General features: G+C 42.0%; 1 protein-coding gene and 1 long non-coding RNA gene across 3 annotated transcripts in view; both read right to left on the bottom strand.

Annotated features, from left to right (window-relative positions):
• LOC106613669 (ceramide synthase 1) overlaps positions 1 to 21,006 on the bottom strand; it is a 43,684-nt gene that overhangs the window by 13,388 nt on the left and 9,290 nt on the right. Inside the window, exon 1 of one of the 2 annotated variants that reach the window (XM_014216175.2) lies at positions 2,117 to 2,902. The exons of the other annotated variant lie outside the window; for it this stretch is intronic. The gene's annotated coding sequence lies outside the window, so the exon portion shown is untranslated. Of the gene's footprint in view, positions 1 to 2,116; positions 2,903 to 21,006 lie in introns of those variants that run through there. 2 annotated transcript variants of the gene reach the window in all.
• LOC123724385 (uncharacterized) lies at positions 15,191 to 15,837 on the bottom strand. The gene is made up of 2 exons (XR_006756909.1): positions 15,747 to 15,837; positions 15,191 to 15,495 (listed from the first exon to the last, which is right to left on the bottom strand). It is a non-coding gene; the product is annotated as an uncharacterized lncRNA (long non-coding RNA).

Below are 21,006 nucleotides of genomic sequence, written 5' to 3' on the forward strand. Positions count from 1 at the left end.
AGTACTCGTTTTTACTGTGGATGTAGATACTTTTGAACCTGTTTCCTCCAGCATCTTCACAAGGTCCTTTGCTGTTGTTCTGGGATTGATTTGCACTTTTCGCACCAAAATACATTCATCTCTAGGAGACAGAACGCGTCTCCTTCCTGAGTGGTATGACGGCTGTGTGGTCCCATGGTGTTTATACAGATGAACGTGGTACCTTCAGGCGTTTGGAAATTGCTCCCAAGGATGAACCAGACCTGTGGAGGTCTACAATTCTTTTTCTGGGGTCTTAGCTGTTTTCTTTTGATTTTCCCATTTTGTCAAGCAAAGAGGCACTGAGTTTGAAGGTAGGCCTTGAAATACATCCACAGGTACACCTCCAATTGACTCAAATTATGTCAATTAGCCTATCAGAAGCTTCTAAAGCCATGACATCATTTTCTGGAATTTTCCAAGCGGTTTAAAAGGCACAGTCAACTTAGTAACCCACTGGAATTGTGATACAGTGAATTATAAGTGAAATAATCTGTCTGTAAACAATTATTGGAAAAATTACTTGTGTCATGCACAAAGTAGATGTCCTAACCGACTTTCCAAAACTATAGTTCGTTTACAAGAAATTAGTGGTGGTTGAAAAACGAGTTTTAATGACTCCATCCTAAGTGTATGTAAACCTCCGACTTCAACTGTAGATGCCATTTTTGTAAATTCCACATTTTTCTCAGGTGGGCTTAAAGAGTACAGCTGCACAAAACACACCACCTCTATACAGAATGTAAATGACAATGAATAAATATTGTTCAATATGATCAATACTAACTTCGCATAATATTGCAGTCCATTTTGCATATTTATACCCCAAACCATTGGTTTCTAAATATTTTATGAGTAGACTATTCTGTCTTTTCACCATAAATCGCTGATGTTCCAATTAAGCCCGGTTTGCATTGAAACACATGGGATTGTGTGTTGATATCCCTAATATTCAATGTACATAAGCATAAATGTTTTTTGTACGAATTTAAATTGATTAAAACACACAAAAACTACAGTTCTGTATGGAGGAATGGTCTCAAATCCCTTCCTGTGTTCTCCCACCTCATCAAACATTATAGGGGATGACTCAGAGCAGTTATCTTTGCAAAGGGAGGGTGCACAAAGTACTAAATACAGGGGTGCCAATAATTGTGACACGCATGTTTTTGAATAAAATCATTATTTCTTGATGATATTTATTTTTATTTTACAATTTTAACAAAATTAAAGGTTAGAGTATAGGTTAGAGTATCATTTAGGTTAGAAATGTGTAAACTTAGATTTGTGGGCTTAATAGGTACACTTATCCTACATAGCCTGTACATTCCCGAGAAACATTATATACCAACACCATGCTCGAAAAGAGAAATACTGTACACGCACACAAGAGACAATACACACCAGAATCACAGCATACATACACATGATACAAAACAAACCATACCCAAGAGAACAGACAAACAGCATACATTTGTGGAGATATGCTGAGTATCTCTCTCTTCCTCTCGCTCTATGTGGTGTGTGTGTGTGTGTTGTGCTGAGTAGGCAACCACAGCTCTCAACCTGAGAGCGGATATTACCTGTTCTCAGAGGAGAGATTGACCCCGTCATCCGCCTGCTAATTGCCTTTAGATGTGAGATTAAGGGTGGATTTACATTAGTAAAATATGTGTAGTAAGATCGCTCTCTTCAACATCAGATTTGCACCTTTTCTGTTTACACTATACTTACTTTAGCCTTGGATGTGGTGTGGCCAAAGCCACATTCCTGCATCATGTGTGTGTGCACCTATTAGCATACCGTAAATACCATAGTATATAGACAAAATAAGGATAGCAATTCAAACTATACAGGAGCTTCTCATCTAAACCATATTGCACATAATGTTGCACACTTGATTAATGCAACGATTCACAAATGTGTGGTATTTTTTACACAGTGGTGCATGTGGGCTATAACATGGGTCCCAATTGGGCCCTTTACCAATTTTGGTAATGAGAACAGCCAATCCCTAAATTTTACAAATGTAGCCTAGCACAGAAAACAATTGCTGAGGACATCTCAGAAGAATCCTACTGACACTTTTCAGTCTCACCTTTCCACAGAGGTGTCACATTTACCCAGAGATTTTCCTTGTTATCTAGCCGCTTAACGAACAAACTAGACCTTGACTTGCTGTTGAGCGATAGGACGTGTGTTGTCGAGTTAGCTAGCCGTGTCAGTCACACACAAACTATAGTCGGCCTTGTTGCGCTATCGAGCTAACGTTGGCTAGATAGCTAGCTTGTTTTGCATTGGAGCTAACGTTAGCAAAATGGTTTGCTTGTTGAACAAGCTTGCGTTAGTAGTAAAGGAAACACGTGTGTTTCGGGAGTTAATTTTGTCGTTCTTTGAGGATACATTAATCAATAGATAATTTTACAGCCCGCGCTGTATTTATCAGCTGTTTGACTACTCGGTCCAAGTTTCAAGCCATGTTTGTAGACGCAAATCAAATTTGACAGGATTGTGTTAAATGCTGGCATTTTGGTCGTAGAATATTGACGAATTGATCAGGATTCGCTTGAGAAATGATTTGCGATTCACATGCGGTAATACAGCATGTTGGGAATTTATTCTTTGTCTTTTTTGAGTGGAATCAATTTAAGGACTTAAGTATTTTTTGTGGAATTGATAAAAACGTTTATTTTATAAAAGGTTGTTAGAGTTTCGTAAAAAATGTAAACGAAACACAAATTAGAAACTTGACTCAGATTTTGTAGCCCACATGGGTTTGTCCATGTCTGGCCCAAAAGGTTAACCTATCTAGGTACCAGCTAAGATGGCCATTTAGAGGATAAAGACTGAAATGTTGCACTAGATCAGTAGTCTAAATACTTAAAAAACATTTTATTTTCACAGCTACCTATGAAAAGGCCCGGATCAAACTTAAAAAGACAGGAGACTTTTGATCTGCAGATGGACTCAGACATGGATGAAGAAGAGTGGTAACACAGCGACAGCAGCACTACCCAAAGGGGCTGATTTCATTATGAATACTATCCAGGGTATTGAGGTGATGGAGAAAAAGTTACTCAACACAGATTTCCCGAATGGAGTGGTAGGTGCTATGAAAGGGATGTTTAAAAAAAAAAAAATAATAATTGTAGTATTTTGTTCAGAACAAATTCTTATTTACAATGATGGCCTTCTCCAGCCAAATCCGGATGACCTGGGCCAATTGTGCACCACCCTATGGGACTCCCAATCACAGCCGGATGTGATACAGCCTGGATTCGAACCAGGTACTATAATGAAGCCTTTTGCACTGAGAGGCAGTGCCTTAGACCACTGCGCCACAAAGTTTCCCTCATGGGGCCTGTGGAACAGCCCTTCATTAATCCATATGGGCCCCACATGGAAATGTTGGCTCTGTAAATTGATAAAAGGGCTACGACAGGTAGACATCTATCGACAGAATATGTAGTATACCCAAGTCCACTGAGGTTTGTCAGAAGAGCGCAAATGGTACATGTCGCCGCGGTTATTATCCCAGTTTCATTCATTTCAATACAATATCAATGTGCGTGATTAATTTGCGTGCACTATTGATTTCCATAGAACAAGCTAATCAATTCCAGTCTTGAGTGACCACTTTGTAAATATCGGTGCATGTGCACTATAGAAGGTACAAATTTAGCAAAATACCAGTTAATCTGAACAGAAGAGTGACTATGTGTGTGTACGTAGTACATTTTATGTATTGGTCTTCAAAATATCACAACTTATTTTGGCATATTGATTATGAATTTGGACATTTAAAACTGGTGTTTTGACACTTGGCCATTAATCAAAAAGTCATGACAATTATTTTGTATTTATGTTTAAGGAATATAAAATTGTACTTTTAACATTATTTTTCTTTAGGATTCTACCTTATCAGTTAACTATTGAATAAGCCTCAAAACGTGCTATGATTTACAGATTTTTATGATAATGAAATCGTGAAAATATGTTTGTCCTGGCTACTAATTGTTTGCTCCTCTGGAGAGAAGTTGGTCCACTCAGTGTCACTGATACCGCTGCGAGACTTCATCTTTGGATCATTTCAATTCATTACTGTCATTTTGTAATGTCCTTGTTTCAAGGGGAAATATTTCCTTCCATACATTTTCAATTGAAGGGCATTCAAGAGGTAGCCTAACTTTAGTTTCTAGTTTCTCACACTGAAATGAGTCTGCATATTGAGGGCCAAGTAGTAGGGCCAACTACTAGGCCTACATTTGCCCTTGTTTGTGGAGGATAGCACTTTGTATTGTCAACTGACCGCCCTGAACCCCCATCTCTGAGTCATTCTACTCCATCTTGTCAAAGATTTATCCAGGGGATGGACAGTGCTCATCTATACAGTAACATAACAGCTTTATTTATGACCATGTTTTATGTTAACAATATTGGCAATTGTTTACAGCCAGCTTGTGATCTGTGGTCATACGACCTAGCATTAAAGGGCTGCTCTACAAAACAAAAATACAAAGCATTGTCTTATAGCTGTTGATGTCCTCTGCTGCGGTAGTTCTTCTCAGGTTAAAAGTCTCTTCTTGTCTTTCCCACTGGCTCAGTCACAGTAATAGATGAGGGCTGTACTGCCCCTGGCAGGAAGCGCTCGTGTCGTGAGCCCAGTTCATAAGATAACCATGGAGAGACAGAGAGTAGGGATGTTAACGGTTAACGTTAGTTGCAGAAAATACATTTCAGCGTCATGCTTATCAGTCTACAGGTTAATTTGGATAATTTCGTGAGATTATATTGGTGTCAGAATTTATCAAATCTCGTCAGTCATAAAATAGGAACTGTGTCTTGGTTGACCGGAATTCATATTTTGCCGAAAATAGTATTTTTTTAATAAAAATAAATTAACAACAAATCAATACAGGAAGTACATGTGGGAACACAAGTATATATAAATAATATACAAAGGACAATTGGGCTAGGGGGTACAATATCACATTACACAAGGACCTTAAGGGACATACATACACTTATTATTCTAACAGCTTTTTTGTTAGTAGAGTATTTAATTGTCTTAAAATACAGTTCAATTAATTTTTCTAGGTAAGAAAATGTGGTTTTTAGTTTGTAAATTTACATTTGTGAATATGAAATTTGGCCAAAAGAATAATGAAATTAATTACATTAAAATGTTTCAGCTTATTTCTATCGTAGGTAAAGAATCCAAGCAGTACATCTCTCCACAATAGTGTAGGATCTTCATAAATGTGTTCAATTATAAATCTTCTGATGTCTTGCCACAGTTTTCTTACATGAATACAATGCCAAAAAAGATGCAACACTGTTTCTGGGTGGTCATTACAAAAGGAGCAATTTGAGTTCATGTTTTCCTTAAACTTCTTCATATAGTGGTTGGCAGGATAATATTTATGAATAATTTTAAAGGAAACTTCCTTAATTTTGTTGACAAGTAGGTATGTGTGTGGCAACATCCAAACTTTTTCCCAACAGATATTATCAATAATTCCATTCCAATAAGGCATGACATAAGGTATAGATAAAACATCCTGCTGAAACAAGGTTCGTATCGCTCTGTTGTTGAATGGACCAAAAGAGAAACAAATATTTCCTACTGATGAGTCAACAGGGTCAACGAAAGGTAGGCTCTGAGGGTCTTGACACGTTCCTGAATAATAAAGCAACACCTGAGGGAATGGCATCTAAAACAGTTTCAAAATCTTTAGGTGTTACAGGGATCTTGTAAAGTGATAAGAATTCCTTATAACTGAGTAAAAGACCCTCTGCATTTACCAGTTGGCTCACCCAATAGGATATTATTTACCAGTTGGCTCACCAATAGGATATTATTTCGGAACCAATATTCTAAAATCAAAGAAGTATTTTTATACAATATATCCCGATTATTCCATATATAATATCTGTGTGGAGAAAAATGATGCTTATAAATGATGGACCATGACAAGAAAACCTGCCGATGAAAAGCAGAAAGTTTCACTGGAACTTTGTCAATATTATAATTGCAAACCAACATGAAGTTAAGGCCACCAAAAGTAGAGAAGACATGATGAGGAATAAAATTCCACATAGAAGTGTGTCTTCTTAGGAATTGTTTTATCCAATTGATCTTAAAAGTATTATTTAAGGTCGTAAAGTCCAGAAAATTCAGCCCACCATTCTCATAAGTGTTCATTACAACAGTTTTCCTAATGTAATGGGTACGGTTTCTCCACAGAAAGTTGAAAAGCATCTGGTCTATCTCCTTGCTTTTTTTACTGTCAAGATATAAAGATAGAGCGCCATATGTTAGTCTAGAGATTCCTAATAACCAAGGCTGAAGGTCTCTTCCTTTTAAAGATAAGTCCCTCTGTAGCCATTGATTTAGCTTCTTCTGTTTTTTTTTAATAAGATGGTTAAAATTTAGCAAGCCTCTAGACTTCTGATCCTTTGTAATGATTATGCCTAAATATGTAAGTTCTTCTTTTACTGGAATACCATAATATGAAGGTGTCACACAATCTTTGACAGCCATGAGTTCACATTTATTAATGTTAAGATATAGACCAGACGCTTTGGAAAAGGTTTGTATCACATTGATCGATATGGGAATTTGGATAGCATCTTTCCGAAAAAGTGTAGTATCGTCAGCCAGCTGGTTTATAATCATTTCTTTCCCAGCCTTGTAATTTGTAAGAAGTTGGGTGATTAATAAAAACAGGTACGGAGAGATAGGACAACCTTGCCTAACTCCTCTCTTTAACTCAAATCTAGGTGAGGTGCCATATTTCAATTTGATATAGCTGTTACCATTTGTATAGATGGTCTTAATAGCCTTACAGAAAAAAATCCCCAAAGCGAAGTCTCTCAAGGGAGTGGAAGAGGAACTGATACTCTACTGTGTCAAATGCTTTATAAAAATCAACAATAATATGAAGCTATCCTCGGTTATTAGGTCTGAGTAGTCATGTATGTCTAATACTAATCTGACATTGTTAGAAATATGTCTGTTCCTCATAAAGCCAGAATGTGTTTCATCAATGATTTCATCCAGGACTTCTTTAATTATTTTTGCAAGTAGTAAGGCTAATATCTTATAGTCATTATTAAGAAGACAAATTGGATGCCAGTTATCGATGAGCAGCACTTCTTTTTTAGGCTTGCCGAAAATAGTCATGTACAGTGAGTTTATAGAGCAAGCCGCGACCAAAATAGTGCGTAGACTCGTTGCTAGGCAACTCACAAACGCAAGCTGTAGGGAGTAGCACTGGGAGAGAGAGAAACAGCACAAAGCACTTAACAGCTGCTAGGCTTGCCACCCAAAAGGTTTCATAGCATTTCTCTCCTGTTCTACTGGTTTTCATATTAACTTTCTTTCGTTGTCTAGAAGCCAAAGGCACAATCCTAGTCATATTAACAACCCATTCTAGTTGCATATTTATGTCGGGAGTGTGCCAGAGCGTAGAATAACTAATGAATTTATGAACCCTCAACACCCGTTGAATATGGCCGGTGTCAGCAAAAAAACGTAATTCAATTGTTGCCAATGTAACAGCTACGCTCTGGATAACATGAAAACAACCTAAGAAGCTCTGCTAGGTCGAGTGCGGTGTTCTGTCATTTGTGTCTGGAATTGAGATGATGGCCCTCAACCAATCATGCTATTTTGTTAGTTTTTTCACCTTGTTCCTAACTTGCTTTGTACATAATGTTGCTGCTACCTTCTCCTATGACCGATAGGAGCTTCTAAACATCAGAACTGGGACTGCTCACCTCAAACTGGACGAAGAGTTTTTCTTCAATGAGTCGGACGCGAGGGATATACTGTTGACACCCGACCAGGCCCCGATCCCAGTGATTCGCTGGTGAAGGAAACGTAGATTTCGAGGCAAAAGATCAGGGTGCTTTGTGAGGACCAGGCGACGAGTGGCTAATCTGCCCTTGCCCTCCGTTCTGCTAGCTAACGTTCAATCGCTAGAAAATAAATGGGATGAGCTGAAAGCACTGATATCCTACCAACGGGACATTAAAAACGAATAATATTTTATGCTTCACCGTGTCGTGGCTGAACGACGACATTAAGAACATAGAGCTGGCGGGTTGTACACTATCAGCAGGACAGAACAGCAGCCTCTGGTATAACACAGGGCGGGGGCCTATGCATTTATGTAAACAGTTGGTGCACGATATCTACGGAAGTCTTAAAGTTTTGCTCGCCTGAGGTGGAGTATATTATGATAAGCTGCAGACTGTTACGGAGTCTAGTTGATAGGTAAACGACTAGCCGGACTGTTCCCCAGACTCAGCGTGTAGGGATTTGTACAATGCTTGAACAAGGCTATTGAACTGACATTGGTGTCTGTCTTTATTCCTTTATCCAACATATCATACTGAAACACAGACCTCACTATTTGCCCAAAGAGTTTCTGTTTTTTTCGTAGCAGTCTATATACCACCACATAACGAGGTTGGAACGACATCCGCACTAAATGAGCTGTATTCCGCCTTAAACTGTAGAATGTTAATCCAGAGGCGGCGTTCCTAGTGGCCGGTGACTTTAATGCAGGGAAACTTAATCAGTTTTACCGAATTTCTATCAACATGTTAAATGTGCAACCAGAGGTAAAAGAAATCTAGACCACGTCTCCTCCAAACACAGAGAAGTGTACAAAGTTCGCCCTCCATTTGGCAAATCTGACCATAACTCTATCCTCCTGATTCCTGCTTAGAAGCAAAAATTAAAGCAGGAAGCACCAGTGACTTGGTCTATAAAAAACTGGTCAGATGAAGCAGATGCTAAACTACAGGACTGTTTTGCTAGCACAGACTGGAATATGTTCCGGGATTCTTCCAATTGCATTGAGGAGTACACCACATCAGTCACTGGCTTTATCAATAAGTGCATTGAGGATGTCGTCCCCACAGTGACTGTATGTGCATACCCCAACCAGAAGCCATGGATTACAGGCAACATTCGCACTGAGCTAAAAAGGGTAGAACTGCCGCTTTCAAGGAGCGGGACTCTAACCCGGAAGCTTATAAGAAATACCGCTATGCCATCCGACGAACCATCAAACAGGCAAAGCGTCAATACAGGACTAAGATCCAATCGTACTACACCGGCTCCGACGCTCGTCGGATGTGGCAGGGCTTGCAAAATATTACAGAAGCACAGCCGAGAGCTGCCCAGTGACACGAGCCTACCAGACGAGCTAAATAACTAATATGCTCGCTTCAAGGCAAGTAACACTGAAACATGCATTAGAGCATCGACTGTACTGGATGACTGTGTGATCACGCTCTCCGCAGCCAATGTGCGTAAGACCTTTAAACAGGTCAACATTCACAAGGCCGCTGGGCCAGACGGATTACCAGGACGTGTACTCTGAGCATGCACTGACCAACTGGCAAGTGTCTTCACTGACATTTTCAACCTCTCCCTGTCTGAGTCTGTAATACCAACATATTTCAAGCAGACCACCATAGTCCCTGTGCCTAAGATCACTAAGGTAACTTGCCTAAATGACTACCGACCGGTAGCACTCACGTCTGTAGCGATTAAATGCTTTGAAAGGCTGGTCATGGCTCACATCAACACCATTATCCCAGAAACCTCAGACCTACTCCAATTTGCATACCGCACCAACAGATCCACAGATGATGCAATCTCTATTGCACTCCACACTAACCTTTCCCACCTGGACAAAAGGAACACCAATGTGAGAATGCTATTCATTGACTACAGCTCAGTGTTCAACACCATAGTGCCCTCAAAACTCATCACTAAGCTAAGGACCCTGGGACTAAACAGCTCCCTCTGCAACTGGATCCTAGACTTCCTGCCGGGCTGCCCACAGGTGGTAAGGTTAGATAACACATCCACCACGCTGATCCTCAACACGGGGGCCCCTCAGGGTGCATGCTCAGTCCCCTCCTATACTCCCTGTTCACTCATGACTGCACAGCCAGGCACAACTCCAACACCATCATTAAGTTTGCTGATGACACAACAGTGGTAGGCCTGATCACCGACAACGATGAGACAGCCTATAGGGAGGATGTCAGAGACCTGACCATGTGGTGCAAGGACAACAACCTCTCCCTCAATGTGATCAAGACAAAGGAGATGATTGTGAACTACAGCAAAAAGAGGACCGAGCACGCCCCCATTCTCATTGACGGGGCTGTAGTGGAGCAGGTTGAGAGCTTCAAGTTCCTGTGTGTCCATCATCAACAACAAAGAAGAGGGCACGACAAAACCTATTCCCCCTCAGGAGACTGAAAAGATTTGGCATGGGTCCTCAGATCCTCAAAAGATTTTACAGCTGCACCATTGAGAGCATCATGACGGGTTGCATCACTGCCTGGTATGGCAACTGCTCAGCCTCCGACCGCAAGGCACTACAGAGGGTGGTGCGTACGGCCCAGTACATCACCTCGGCCAAGCTTCCTGCCATCCAGGACCTCTATACCAGGCAGTGTCAGAGGAAGGCCCTAAAAATCGTCAAAGACTCCAGCCACCCTAGTCATAGACTGTTCTCTCTGCTACCGAACTGCAAGCGGTACCGAAGCGCCAAGTCTCGGTCCAAGAGGCTTCTAAACAGCTTCTACCCCCAAGCCATAAGACTCCTGAACAGCTAATTAAATGGCTACCCAGACTATTTGCACCCCCCCTACGCTGCTACTACTCTCTGTTATTATCTATGCATAGCCACTTTAACAACCCTACCTGCATGTACATAATTATCTCAATTACCTCAACACCGGTACCCCCTGTATATAGCCCCGCTATTGTTATTTACTGCTGCTCTTTAATTATTTGTTTTTGTTACCTCTTAATATTTTTTAACTTTTTTTTTAGGTAATTTCTTAACTGCATCGTTGGTTAAGGGCTTGTAAGTAAGCATTTCACTAAGGTGAAATATTTGGCGCATTTGACAAATAGAATTTGATTTGATTTTAAGTAGCTAGCAAGCTAGCCAACGTTAGCTTGGGTGCTTGACTGCCGTTGAGGTCATAACGGTCAGATCAACCCTACTCCTCGGCCGGAGCGTCCAGTGACGGGCGCTCTGAATGCCCCGAGAACGAAACGCTCTGAATTTATGAACAGACAATCTGACAACGCTCTGAATTTACGAATGCCCAAAGCGAATAATACAAAAATAATACAAATTGCGCCGGAGAAGAAGGCTGACGTTTTACGTGTCCCAACCCTTTAACGAGTCTGACCGAATGATATACTGCTTTCTCGGGAACAGGCACAGATCCCTGTGATTTGCGTGAAGAGAAGGTGTAGAAAAATGGGCCAGAGGGTGGTCTGCCTTCTGAGAATTCGTAGGCGATCGAATTAACCCCCACTTCCTTCCATTTTGCTAGCAAACGTGCAATCTTTGGAGAACAAAATCGATGACCTACGCAGAAGATTAAACTACCAACGGGACATTCAAAACTGTAATATCTTATGCTTCACGGAGTCGTGGCTGAACGACACAATCAACGAACAGCTGGCTGGTTATATGCTGTACCTGCAGGATAGAACAGCAGCGTCTGGTAAGACAAGGGGCAGCAGACTATGTATTTTTGTAAATAACAGCTGGTGCATGATATCTAAGGAAGTCTCGAGCTATTGCTCGCCTGAGTTAGAGTATCTCATGATAAGCTGTAGACCACACTATCTATCTAGAGAGTTATCTGTATTTTTCGTAGCTGTCTACATACAACCACAGACTGAGGCTGGCACAAAGACAGCATTGAAGGAGCTGTATTCCGCCATAAGCAAACAAGAAAACGCTCACCCAGAGGCGGCGCTCCTAGTACCTGGGGACTTTAATGCAGGGAAACTTAAATCCGTTTTACCAAATTTCTATCAGCATGTTAAATGTACAACCAGAGGGGGGGAAAAAAACTCTGGACCAGCTTTACTCCACACACAGAGACGCATACAAAGCCAGGGCTCTACAGTGCGAGTATTTCACTTGCATGTCACACGCATTTGCCCCTAAAAATAGATATGTGCGAAAATTATTTATGAGCATTGTGCGAGTAAAGATTACAATCTACCGTAATCTATTTTTCCCCCACTGCTAATTGTTTAAAAACTACAAGTCCCACATTCCACAAGCGGCATGCGCCAACCACAGAGTTTTATGTGATGACGCAGTCCAGTCGGAGTGAGAGAAAGGCGAACAACACTGGAAAAAATATCGGTATAGGCTATAAGTTAACGTGCAGACATCGCTAAAAATGAAGCCCATTCAATTTTATTTTAAGCGAAAAGGTGACGAGGAGAAAGAGGAATCTGGTGAGGGGGATTCGCAAGTTTCAACTAATGAAGCCTCTCACATGGTTTACCTGAGGCGGCTAACGTTGACATGGTGGCTAACATTAGGGATGCTGAGAACATTAGGGAACCTGCTGAGAACAACATTAGTGAAGATACCGTGACCTTCGCTGTCACGTCAACATCCACTGTAGCTGGTGGAGGGAGAATATATACAGTTGAAGTCGGAAGTTTACATACACTTAGGTTGGAGTCATTAAAACTAGTTTTTCAACCACTCCACAAATTTCTTGTTAACAAACTATAGTATTGGCAAGTCGGTTAGGACATATACTTTGTGCATAACACAAGTAATTTTTCCAACAATTGTTTAGACAGATTATTTCACTTTTAATTCACTGTATCACAATTCCAGTGGGTCAGAAGTTTACATACACTAAGTTGACTGTGCCTTTAAACAGCTTGGAAAATTCCAGAAAATGTTGTCATGGCTTTAGAAGCTTCTGATAGGCTAATTGACATCATTTGAGTCAATTGGAGGTGTACCTGTGGATGTATTTCAAGGCCTACCTTCAAACTCAGTGCCTCTTTACTTGACATCATGGGAAAATCAAAAGCAATCAGCTAAGATCCTCCACAAGTCTGGTTCATCCTTGGGAGCAATTTCCAAACGCCTGAAGGTACCATGTTCATCTGTACAAACAATAGTACGCAAGTATAAACACCATGGGACCACGCAGCCGTCATAATGCTCAGGACGAAGACGCGTTCTGTCTCCTAGAGATGAACGTACTTTGGTGCGAAAAGTGCAAATCAATCCCAGAACAACAGCAAAGGACCTTGTGAAGATGCTGGAGGAAACAGGTACAAAAGTACCTATATCCACAGTAAAACAAGTCCTGTATCGACATAACCTGAAAGGCCGCTCAGCAAGGAAGAAGCCACTGCTCCAAAACCTCCATTAAAAAAAGCCAGACTGCGGTTTGGAACTGCACAAGGGGACAAAGAGCGTACTTTTTTGAGAAATATCCTCTGGTCTGATGAAACAAAAATAGAACTGTTTGGCCATAATGACCATCGTTATGTTTGGAGGAAAAATGGGGACGCTTGCAAGCCGAAGAACACCATCCCAACCGTGAAGCACGGGGGTGGCAGCATCATGTTGTGGGGGTGCTTTGCTGCAGGAGGGACTGGGGCACTTCACAAAATAGATGGCATCATGAGGTAGAAAAATTATGTGGATATATTGAAGCAACATCTCAAGACATCAGTCAGGAAGTTAAAGCTTGGTCGCAAATGAGTCTTCCAAATGGACAATGACCCCAAGCATACTTCCAAAGTTGTAGCAAAATGGCTTAAGGACAACAAAGTTAAGGTATTGGAGTGGCCATCACAAAGCCCTGACCTCAATCCCATAGAAAATTTGTGGGCAGAACTGAAAAAGCGTATGCGAGCAAGGAGGCCTACAAACTTGACTAAGTTACACCAGCTCTGTCAGGAGGAATGGGCCAAAATTCACACAACTTATTGTGGGAAGCTTGTGGAAGGCTACCCGAAACGTTTGACCCAAGTTAAACAATTTAAAAGGCAATGCTACCAAATACTAACTGAGTGTACGTAAACTTCTGACCCACTGGGAATGTGATGAAAGAAATAAAAGCTGAAATAAATCATTCTCTCTACTATTATTCTGACATTTCACATTCTTAAAATAAAGTGGTGATCCTAACTGACCTAAGACAAGGAATTGTTACTAGGATTAAATGTCAGGAATTGTGGAACTGAGTTTAAATGTATTTGGCTACGGTGTATGTAAACTTCGGACTTCAACTGTAGATTCAAAGCAAATTGGCTCAAAATGTTCCCATGGCTAGAGTTAGAAAACAACGTCATGTTCTGCAAATATTGTATCGGGCAATCTCCTGGTCGGACAACAGACCCTTGAGCACTCCCATGCAATTGGTAAGTTGATTCTCTTCATAGGCTTTATTCTTGTGTAAAGTTTCATCATTATTTGTAATGGAGATAGAATTTAGTTTGTCAGAAATACTTTTGTATAATTGTTTTTTGTGTTGTCATTCGAGGTGTTTAGGATGCCAAGGCCGCATTTCTTGCTGTTTGCCAAGAAGAGGATGGAGGGTCATGGATGAAGTGTATCTCCTTCTGGGCAGATGGTGCCTCCGTGAGCATGGGCCACCGTGGGGGAGTGATTGCCCACCTGCAGAGAGAGGCAGGGGGGCATATAATCCCAATCCACTGTATACCACATAGAGAATGTATTAGTTACAAACCTATGATTTTGTTTCATTTGCTAGCAGAGAATGTTAAACAATACTGTGTGAGTGTCTGTGCGTGCGCTAAGTGCTGGAATGGTAAATACCACAGAATTATTGTTTTCTGTTGGCACAAGAGACGAGGGAGGGGGGACTGGGACGGTGAATTGTTTGGAAGATTCTGTTCTGGCTTTCATAGGCTAGAGCTGGCAATACTGACCATTCAGAAGAAAGAGCCAAATGTGTCTGTCGTGTACGATCTTCTGAATCTGATATGGAAGACGTACCACTTCAGCGGAAAATCCAAACGAGAGCTCTATGTTTTCGGGCAAGAGCTCGGTGTGGATATTTGCACGTCTAGTGTCAAGGGAACTCGCTGAGTCCCCCATGTCCACAGAGCCCTCAAAGTATTCCTGTGGCATGGACAAGACAAGGACCTTGCCACTGACAAAGGCCAGTACTCCGTTGTTCTGCAGCACCTGGCCGTAGCATCAAGAACAGCGGAAGTTCAAGGGCGGGCAAAAAAGGTCAGTTTTACACAGGAAATGTAATACCACACTAGTTTTAAAAAATAGGTTCAAGACTCAAATTAACTTTCAGAATCAAGTAATTGACAGGTGACAGTTTATTTACTCACTACTTAACAGATAAAGTGGGAAATGGAGAATGCACTCTTGTGTATTCTGCCATTTTCCCTCAGACATGTTTGAGGAGCTATCCTCACTTAGCCTCACCCTGAAAAGGAATGACCTGATCCTCCCCCAAGCCAAGTGAGATTTGAAAACAGTGACCAGACTGGAAGCTCTAAAGCTTAGGGCAAAAGCAGGAGGCAGGAGGCATGCTGGAGAAGATCCAGACCATGCTTGCTCAGCAGCAGGGTGATGAGAGGAGATTCCAGGTGTGTTAGGATGAGAGCTTGTTAGGATGTAAGAGAAATCGAGGATTAAAATCAATGATTAAGACATTCTCTGTGTGAGAATCAATGTATTCGTTGCCGAATAGAACAATTTGAGGATACGAGGGAAATGCAGTGGAGAAGTCTTTAAAAATGTTTTATGGGAGACCGACAAATGGCCAGACATTTCATTGTGTGTTGTTTTGTGTGTGTTGTGTTATTTCTGTTAAAGGGAATAACACTGAAGGGGAATCTGAAAGGCTTCACGGACCTCACCAATCTCCAGCAGCACATGGAGGTGGCCATCAACATCGTCGTGGATGATCTCAAAGCCAGGTTTGGTGGTTTGCTGAAGGATGAGGGTGTCCAGACCCCAGTGGAGTCTTTCAGAGTGCTAAACCCTGACACATGGCCAGAAGACCAGGCCAGCCTTCTCACCTTTGGCGATGATGGTGTGGCAGACCTGATGAGGCATTTCAAGGAGCCTCTAGAGAGGTAAGAATTTATTTGACACTGCATTGCCATATGAGACAATGTTATGTTTGCATATTTGCAAACTCACTTGCTCTGTTCAATCCTGCAGATCGGGGTGCAACATGGCTGCAATCCAGGATGAGTGGCAGGGGCTGAAAATCCTCGTCAGCCACAATTTCAAGGACAAGTCCTACAGTGGCCTGTGGGAGACCTTGTTGACAAAGGACCCCTACAGGCACGATTACAAGGTAGACTAACAGTCCTGAGTGGTTATGTATGGTATCCTTCTATGGTTGGTTTTGATAAGTTAATGGTAAGAGTTTATATGAAATTGAAAGATATAATCTTTTCCCTAGAACATACTGGAGTTGGTGCAGCTTATGCAGGTGCTGCCTATTTCAGCCGTCCAGTGTGAGCGAGGCGAGGCTCTGCGCAGAACCGGATTAAGAATTCTACAAGAAGCTGCCTTGGGGTCTCCACCACCGAAGACCTGATGAGGATCAGCCTGGAGGAACCTTCTGTCGAGGAGTTCAATCCCACTCCTGCCGTGGACCGCTGGCTGACCTCTAAGCCTGCCAGACGGCCAACATACAAAAGCAGCTGGACAACTGATATCCTTTGCATCTAGTAGCCATGGGTCAATGTGTGATTTTGGTGGTATGTGCTGTTGCACAGATGTTTATCCCTTAGTACACGCACGCACACACGGAGTATAAACATGTATGTAATAAATTGTTTGTTAATAAACTCTGTGTTACTTGAACATTGTTCACTGTGCTCCTACAATTTTTTCATTTAGGAACACATGTACTCCTTGGGAAAAAAGTTAGCGTAGAGCCCTGAAAGCTCGCCCTCCATTTGGCAAATCTGACCATAATTATTTTCTCCTGATTCCCCACTTTTACACCGCTGCTACTCTCTGTTGTTATCATCATCTATGCATAGTCACTTTAATAACTCTACCTACATGCACATATTACCTCAACTAACCGGTGCCCCCGCACATTGACTCTGTACCGGTACCCCCCTGTATATAGTCTCGCTATTGTTATTTTACTGCTGCTCTTTAATTACTTGTTACTTTTATTTCTTATTCTTATCCGTATTTTTTTTTTAAACTGCATCGTTGGTTTGGGGTTCGTAAGTAAGCATTTCACTGTAAGGTCTACACCTGGTACTCCAGATTGCATTTACGAACACAAGTTTCTAATGGAGATGTTAAACTCTGTCACTTGAAACGGCTCGCATCAGGTGTGTCTTTAAGAACAGTGCTTTCCCACAATCTGCAATTTGGCAAATGTTTAAAAATTATGTATTACATTCGCTGCTTCATTACAGTAGTTGCATGTTCAATAATATGGGAGGATAGGCTCGCTGTTGTCGCATGTTTTTTAAGTCTTAGGAACGGAAAACATTGGAACAAATGTAACCGTTTGTTAACCGTTAATGGGGGTTGGTTAGTCGGCAGCAAAATTGACCGAATGTTGCATCACTAAGAGAGAGTGAGTGGTTGGTCATTTCCTGCCATTTGCAGCAAGACAAAAATGAACTATTATTCACACAAGCTGTCCCGTTCTCCCCGCATGTGTACGTGTGGGCATATGGGCATCATCCATAATGCAACAGGCATGAAATTGGCAACATTAAGAGGGTGCATAAAGCCAGGAGTCTGTGGTTTATGAGGTCACTGTAATAACCACGTCACTGCCTGCCGGGCCGAGCCAGGGGGTCATATAGTAGGAACTAAAGGAGAGGCTAGCTGATTAGTGTTAATTTTATTAACGACGCTTAGACCGTATGACACTACAGGGATGAGTCAGGAACTATATAGACTTGCATCCACTGGATAAATCTTTGACAAGATGGAGGAGGCTTAGCGATGAGAAGGAGGTGGGGGGAGGGGGAGGTCGAACGACAGTGGGTTCAGCTCAAACAAGCCTGGTAGTGTCAGCTCAGCTGCCCTTGTGTTTGGGCTAAGAGAGTAACACCTAGGCTGTCATTGTAAAACAGTCACTGTTACACCACAGATAGAACAATGAGACATATTTCACCGGATGTATAAATGTGAAGCATTTCCACTCACTAGCAAATGATGGCAGTGAGAGGAAGCCAAGTAGCCAGCAGTGGGAGAAGATGGAAGCAGATGGATTTTGGCTGACATTTTGCATATTTTCTCATTGATGAAACATTTGATCTCAATACAGTTTTCTGTTTCCAAAACTAGAATCTGTTATGAACAGAGTGGACTACATTTTGTAGACTTTAACCTTTGCCAAAGTTATACAAAATTGCGTTGTTTAGGAGTGCAAAGGCGAATTGAGTTATTGCAAACGCGCACTTCACAGAGTAGGCGTTCCCTAACAGAAATATGCAGATGTATGCTAGAACGAGCTAATAGGATCTCACTAGCTCATGCTTAGCTCTGCCCACCTCCTTGCTTGTTCTGCCCACTCTGACTCATTTGTTCCCATTGGAAACAACAAGCTGTGGTCTCTCTTTGGTTACGCTCTCCCAGATGTGTAGCTCATGTGGGGCTAACTATCCTGTTGCTATGCTAACCAACAGGCTCTGGCAGAGGCTGGTCTAACAGGCTGACCACACCGCTCGCGTCGTGTGCGCAAGCGTTGCAAAATAAATGTAGAAGTCTATGTTATTCAATTATTGCACACGCGCGCCAACGCGCTTCTGCGTTGCCAAGGGCTAAAATAGAAGTCCTTTCCTATTCTGACGCAGATCGCACTGCAAGTCCTGCCTCTCCCATCTCCTCATTGGTTTATAGAAGCAGGTACCCACGTGCCATCTCCTCATTGGTTATACCCACGTGGGTGACTGGAAGACGAATGAGGTCAGTGGCGGTAATGCACCTAATTTATGAAAGTTGCCAATCGCAATATAAAGTCAAGAGAAGAAAAGGGCTGGAAGGAAGAGAGGTGATTAGAAATGATTCGGTTGACCGTTTTATGTGTGGATTAATTGGCGGAGTAGAGGACCTTGTGCATTTCAGGTAAAATAACAACTCACTGTTTATTTCCTAGGACAAATTAGCTAGCAACAGCAAGCTAGCTAAATAGGACAAATTAGCTAGCAAGTGCAAGCTAACTAGCTAAATTGCCATAAATGTTTAATGCTTTTTAACCTGTCCCCAAATTGATATAATTGGTTCAGAGTGTCACATCCTGACCAGTGAAAAGGGTCATTTGCCATAGTAGAATGGTCAGGGCGTGGCAGGGGGGTTGTTTTGTGTGTTTTGGGGTTTGTTTGTTTCTAGGGGTATTTGTTCTAGTTTTCTATGTTTCGTTTTCCATGTTTGGCCGAGTATGGTTTCCAATCAGAGGCAGGTGTCTTTCGTTGTCTTTGATTGGAAGCCATACTTAGGCAGCCTGTTTTCCTTTGGGTTTTGTGGGTGGTTATTTTCCGTTTAGTTGTTGTACCTGACGGAACTGTTGGTCGTTTTTGTTATTTTTGTAAAGTGTTCTTCATTAAAGAATTAAGAATGAGCACTAGCCACGCTGCGCCTTGGTCTATTCAATACGACACTCGTGACACAGAGTTTGTTTTGATATTTTAACCTGCGTGTCGTGATTGCGTTTGGTGTAGGGGGACAAAATAAATGTATGCACGATGGCACACACGCGCAGCTGGTTTGGGTTTCGTGTGACAGCGTTGCGAGAGGGGGAGGAGGAGACGGACAACACCACCACCAGGTGGAAATTACAGAAAAATTTGCTATTTTCCTACAATTATAAATGTGCGGATGTACACTAGCCCTTCAACTGCCTAACGAGAAACTTCCATGTAGGCCTAAATCCTGTTCAAAAACCACTGAAAAGTATTAAACTACGGTCCTACCTTTAAAAAGCATGGAAAGTGGGAAACTCCTTGTCAACAGGCTGGATATCTATTCTATCCTACTACTAATGAATGGTCCCACCACAGCTCTCTCAGACTCTGGGCTCTCCAGCGCTATGTTGTGCTGAGGAGACAATGAGCTCAGATTTCCTTTTCCCTCTCAATCGTATTGTCATAGAGTAGCCTTGTTGTTGGGGTTGCAGAGCTCTGCCAAGTTTGACAGCCACAATGTGCTGTTTCTCTACAGAGGGACATGTTTTGTTGTTGGGGTCAAGGCTGTGCATTCTAACTTGCCAGGGAAAATGAGTTCCTGTCTGCTTCTTCATACGCTATTTTGTTAAAGCCAGTTATATAGAGGCCGGCTACACTAAATCAATATTTATATGAGAGGATGTAAGGATCATCTCTTTAATTGAGGGCTGCTGGGACTTTTAATCAAGACAAATAGTTTTACTACACTACTACAGTTTGATAACAGTAGTCGTTAAGCCTGTATGTGTGACTTGTGATGGCTCATGTCAGACGGTTTTAGAAATTAGAATAACCAGGAAGTTAGTTAGTCAGGGGGGGATGTTGACAGAGTCAGTAGGTAGCTGCCCCTAACCACTGATACAGGGTCAGATTATATTATTTTCCCATCCCCCAAATGGTTTACATTAGGATCTGATCCAGGACCTGTGGTTGAGGGCACCTTCTACCTCAAGTGGTTTTGAAACATAGCCCAATGCTGATAAGCCCTAAAACCAGGCTAACATTGTCAAGTACATGTATTTGCTGTGAGCGGGAGGGAGGGAGGGATTCATAAGAGGGGTTATAAACTGCTGCTGAGTGCGTTTCAGTTAGGCTTGGCACGTTTGCCCGGATCCTGAGAGGCTCTGGAGAAGCTGGTAGGCAGACAGGCCATGTATCAGTGCCGAAATTGGCCCCGTTAATAAGAGCTGGGTATGCTGTGTCAGCTTAGCCGAGCCCTGGCCCCAGTTGCAGCACTATAGCAGCAGGAAGTGGAAGTCAGGCATCGTGCACTTTCACACCCACACTCACTAATAAATATAGAGACGGTTAAGGCAGACACGCACACACCCGCACACAGTCATACACTGACCTCCTTGTCATATAGGCAGGTGTATAGCAATAAAATAACTAACACTTACACTTGGAGGTACTGTTAATCATAAACAGCATGCCAATGTTTTACACATGGCAAACAC

This window comes from Salmo salar, chromosome ssa10, assembly GCF_905237065.1.
Source record: "Salmo salar chromosome ssa10, Ssal_v3.1, whole genome shotgun sequence".
Taxonomy (NCBI): Eukaryota; Metazoa; Chordata; class Actinopteri; order Salmoniformes; family Salmonidae; genus Salmo; species Salmo salar.